Source organism: Hyperolius riggenbachi, chromosome 8, assembly GCF_040937935.1.
Source record: "Hyperolius riggenbachi isolate aHypRig1 chromosome 8, aHypRig1.pri, whole genome shotgun sequence".
NCBI classification, from domain to species: Eukaryota; Metazoa; Chordata; class Amphibia; order Anura; family Hyperoliidae; genus Hyperolius; species Hyperolius riggenbachi.
Window position 1 is genome coordinate 175,519,507 of NC_090653.1, and position 5,904 is coordinate 175,525,410.

Consider the following 5,904-nt stretch of genomic DNA (forward strand, 5'->3'; position numbering starts at 1 on the left):
AGTTGTCTTTTAAGAAGTTTCTCCCAGGTGCGGGTATTAACAGTTGATGTCTTTTGCTTGAGAAAGTCACGCGATCCTGCGACCTCTGTATGGATCCTAGATGTCTCCTCTTCAGTATACGAGAAGACACCACTGACAGGAACGGTAGGTGCAGGCTCCATGTAGTATGAGTGACATAACAAGTTACCACCCCTCATGGTGGACAAGGAAGTAAACAAAGAAATAGGAATCAAAACAAAGCATTATAAATAAAGAATAATAAGTGCTAATTCACACTTATCTCATAAGTGTCAGTCCATGATTTAATTTCTTTTGTCTTTGCACAGTTCATGTCATCCAATCCGTCTCAGATATATTGAGTAAACCTAGAAAAAAACAACATTATAAATATAAATGTAGGTGGATCCCTACATCCACATGAATTAAATAGGGACTTTGACCTACATTTATATTTATAATGTTGTTTTTTTCTAGTTTTACTCAATATATCTGAGACGGATTGGATGACATGAACTGTGCACAGACAAAAGAAATTAAATCATGGACTGACACTTATGAGACAAGTGTGAATTAACACTTATTATTCTTTATGTATAATGCTTTGTTTTGATTCCTATTTCTTTGTTTACTTCCTTGTCCACCATGAGGGGTGGTAACTTGTTATGTCATTTCCTGTGTGGGCAGGTATAAATTTGAATGTATTGCATTTATTTGGTTGGCATTGAGAAAGGTTCGGGACAACCGAACCGTTGCCTGTATTATATTGTTTAATTGCTCAATAAAAGAGCCGTGTGCTGCAACTCCTCGCTTTATTCTTATATGACCCAGAGGGATTGGGCTCCCTCAGTTGCGGGCGCACAGAGTCACAAAATTGTTGGTGTGAGCTGCTGATCCCCCTCGGACTCTATATACTTGCCCTGGTTCAGCGTGCTCCACTCATACTACATGGAGCCTGCACCTACCGTTCCTGTCAGTGATGTCTTCTCGTATACTGAAGAGTAGACATCTAGGATCCATACAGAGGTCGCAGGATCGCGTGACTTCCTCACGCAAAAGACATCAACTGTTAATACCCGCACCTGGGAGAAACTTCTTAAAAGACAACTTGCACTTGAATTGCATTGTGTGACCCTGGCAGAGTACCACCGGGAACGTCGTATTCCACGTGGCTTACAAGTGAGATTAACTCCAACTCTGTTTTCAGACTCAGAGGACTTCAAAATACTCTTTGCGCAGATACTAAATAAGTGCTCCTTTGACTTGATTACACTTACGATTGCGCAAATTCAGGAGGAACTACCGATCATCCAAGCTAAAGCTGCGGCTGTGGAGGCGGAACTCCGTGTTACACTCACTCCGGAGAAGTTTTCTGCTACTAAGGAACGCCTTGATAAAACTCTCCACTCTCCAAGAGCGCAAGCGCGTGAAATTTAATCGTGATCAGGAGGATTACCGTAGGAACCAAGTATACTATTGGAACTCTACTGGCGGTCGCGGCTGGCGCACGGACCGTGCACCGTCTACCTCATCTGTACCTACTTCCGGTTCCTCCTCCTCACCAGCGGGTCGTTTTTTAGGACGAGGCCGCCAACAGCAGCGCCGCAGGCGCAAAACAAAAGACACCACCGCAGAGCAGGGAGGAAACACCGCCGAACCCGCTTCACCAGCCCCGCGTGATCCCCCCGGAACGCAGGGTTACACGGAGCCAGCGCCGCAAGAAGCCATTATGAATCTTTCTTCCACCGAACTTTCTCCAAATGAGGTATGTGTGCTCAATAGAGGCCTGGGTTTTACTCCTAGAACTGCCATGGATACGTAATGTATGTATTGAAGCAGGACATTTTTAGATTATTCAGACAGGTCAGACTGAAAGAACACTTCTTGAAGAAACCTGTGATTGCTAAGACTGTTGCCAGCTCAGCTTTAAAATGCAAACAGTTTCATTTGTTTCCAAAAAGCCGTTTTGTGCCTCCAACCACATATGTTTGGGTGGAGATGTTTGTCAACAAAGTGACTGTGGACATAGGTAATTGAGTCATCTGGCAAAGACTACGCTGGCAACAATTTATCATTGGGAGAAAGGTCAGCTTTGTTTGAGCTTAGTCAGCGAAGAGACATTGTTTTGAAATCTGCTGATAAGGGCGGGGCCCTGGTAGTCATGGACCATGGGGACTATGAGGCCGAGATACTTTCCTAACTCTCTGATAAAAAGGTCTATAAACAACTACCAGGGAACCCCACCCCCCACCTGAAAACTGCATTACGCAGTATTCTGGACAGTGCTGTCCACCAACAGGTGATCACCAGGGACCTGAGTGATTTTTTATTTGTCACGCATCCCATTATCCCGGTTTTGTAACCTACCCAAGGTCCACAAGAACCCTGAGAAACCCCCGGGACGTCCCATAGTGGCGGGCATAGGGTCGATTTTCACCCCATGCGCCACACTATTGGACAAAGTACTGTCCCCATTGGTACAGACCATACCATCTTATATTCGGAATACCTCTGATTTTCTGACTAAGGTTTCACACTTGAAGCTTGATCAAACGGCAGAAACATGGTTGGTCAGTTTGGACGTTTCGTCCCTCTATACGTCCATTCCCCAATCCGAGGGCATCCAGGCATGTCTCGAATTGGCTGAATCGGCTGGGATATATACAGTACACAACAACAATTGTCTTTCTTCAGTACTTTGTTACAATTCGTACTGGAGAATAATTATTTCCTTTTCAAGGAGACTTTTTTTCTCCAATTACGAGGAACAGCAATGGGATCCAATGTGGCCCCGTCCTTTGCGGGTGCTTTTATGCACCAGTTTGAGACTCGTTATGTCTATACTCATGAATCGTACACCAGGCACTGTGGCGCCTGGTGGCGTTTCATAGACGACATTTTTGCGGTGTGGCGGGGCGACATTGGATCCCTGCTGTGTCCTTCCACGATGATCTCAACCGCTTCCATGCCAATATAAAGTTTGAGATAGTGTATGACCATTTGGAGTTGAATTGTTTGGACACTACGATTAAACGACAAGGAGACACCCTGGTTTCTGACTTCAATCAAAAACCAACTGATCGTAATCAGTTGCTCCGCTTCGAGAGTTTTCACCCACCTGCTGTATTCCGCTCAGCAGCAAGGAGCCAATTGCTCCGGGTGGATAGGATAGTTACTGATCAAGGGGTACTTGAGAATAGGAGACAGCAGATGGCTGATAAACTCTCAGAGCAGGGATACCCACCTGATCTCATTCGGGGGGGTACGTGATGAAATTTCCCAGGGGAATATTGTAAAAAAGATGACGACCATGGACCACGCCTTCCCTTTGTTTGCCAGTGTCATGGTTTTTCCAATAGAGTTCTGGCTAGCATTAAGAAACACTGGCACATACTGGGCAGTGCGTATCCAGAGATACCTGAATTTCGTTCACCGCCAATACCGGCCTACAAACGTAACGAGACTGTGGGTAGTAGATTGGTGAGGGCTGACATCCCTCCCGAAATACCTGAGATTACAAGTTTTTTGGGCCATATTTGTTTCAATTTATTTCGCAAGCCAACAGCAACTAATAGCTTACTACACTTCCAAAGTTGCCACAAACCAGATCAAAAGACGAATCTTCTAACTGGCCAATTTCTCCGATTGAGAAGGAATTGCTGTGAACATGAGGACTTCCGGCAACAAGCCCATGACTTAACACAGCGTCAACGTAAGAGGATACCCTAGGAAGGTAATAGCTCGTGGATATAGGAGAGCTAGGGAGGCCAACAGAACTGATTTGTTGTGCCCTAAAACCAAAATGGAGAATACAACCATCCGTTTCATTACTAACTACAATAATCAGTGGTCTGATATCAGACAAAAGCTGCAGAGGCATTGGCCCATTTTGTTATCTGATAGCCACTTAACCACGGCTCTTAAACCATTTCCCTCAATGAGCTGCAGAAGAGCTAAAAATATTAAGGACATTGTGTGCAACAGCTTTTACCAGAGATCTACTCGATCACTGGGAAGCGGGTTCAGACTTAGGGGTAGCCACCCATGTGGCAACTGTTCTGTTTGCCAATACATGTCTCCCACTTATTCAGTAACCAATGCCCTGGGAACAGAGACCTTTCGGCTCCATCAATATAACAACTGCAGATCAAGTGGTGTAATTTACCTCTTGAGCTGTTCCTGTAGTAAGTTATATATAGGACAGACAAGTAACCAGCTCAGAAAGAGGGTGCAACAGCATTTATCAAATATCTCGCTAGCGAATAGGGATCATTTAAACCATAAAAAACTTACAAGTGTTGCCTCACACTTCCTATTCCACCATCAGGGGAGAACAGCAGGTTTACACGTTGTTGCCTTGGAATGTATAAAGATCGGTTCCAGAGGGGGTGACGTGACCAAACGTTTGCTACAAAAATATTGAGATGGATTTATCAAATGGGGAGCAGAGCCCCTAGAGGTCTAAATGAGGAATTCTCTTTCAAATCATTTCTTGGGTAAGTATACACTAAACACTAATTATTATTGCTGGGCATAATCAGTATATGCACATATGGATGGGATAACTATTTAGTTTTGGATACAATATGGAACATGGTTCTGCGGAGGTAAGCGCAGATTACCATGATATATATTTATATATATATATTTTCCCTTTATACTCTTAATTTGCTTTTATTTCTTCACGTGGTGAATGATTTCTGCGGAGGTGGGCGCGGATCACTTTGGTGGGTTTTCTTCGCTGTGCATGAGTGTGGTGGTGGTGGTCTTTGGTGAGTGGACCGCCACCGCCTGTTTCGCTTTTGCGCACTGTCCCTTGCATGTGTGTGTGTAAGCACCTATACGAACTCAGACATCAGAGCTTTAATATACAAGGTGTGGTCTGGGATGGTCCTAGGTAAGGGGCCGAACAGACCCTAAGAGAATTAACAACACGTGGCTGGATAGTGTAATGGTTAAGGGCTCTGCCTCTGACACAGGAGACCTGGGTTCGAATCTCGGCTCTGCCTGTTCAGTAAGCCAGCACCTATTCAGTAGGAGACCTTGGGCAAGACTCCCTAACACTGCTACTGCCTATAGAGCGCGCCCTAGTGGCTGCTGCTCTGGCGCTTTGAGTCCGCCAGGAGAAAAGCGCGATATAAATGTTCTGTGTTTGTTTGTTTACACAGGGTGGCCACTTTATTCATACTATTATTATTATTATCTTTATCTATACATTATACCCAGTTGTATTACTCTTACTATGTTCTGTCCCCTCAGGAACTAAACAAATTATTAAGGTGAACATCTCATTTTTGACATAATTCTTCATCTAGATCCTCCAGGACCTGGGAAGTATGCTCACGGCCATCCTAATGCATAATCGAACCTTACCTGCATCGCGTCACCTATAGAAGAACCAACTGGTGAACGATTGTTTGACCTGTTACACCCCCCCTCATCTTAAACTTATGGATATACTATTATGTGATATATGGACACTATAAATGGTGCCTTTCACACGTGTAGTGCATGGACGCTGGAGTTTTTGTGCCCACTACATATGACTGTTGTGCTTCTGATCAGTGAATTTTCTTTTTTGATAGTGTCCCTCTCTCCCTGACCTTGTTGTTTTACCAGCGATGTGTCTTATGCAAAATTGTAATGTTTGAAACATATAATCCTTGTCTAATTCTAATATCATAATACATTGCATTAGCTTCTTTGTATATTTTGTTAAAATGTTCTTAAAACCATTGTGTGGGCTTTATGGATATAATAGTCATTGATCGTACCTTTAAGAATTGCTTTATGTATTGAGGACTTTGTGGATTGGGTGTGCATGCGCACTGGGGAATAGACAGTTCCGGGTTGCGCTCCAGCAGTGAGAGGACACGGATTTCCGTACCTCCCATTGACGTTTGAGAT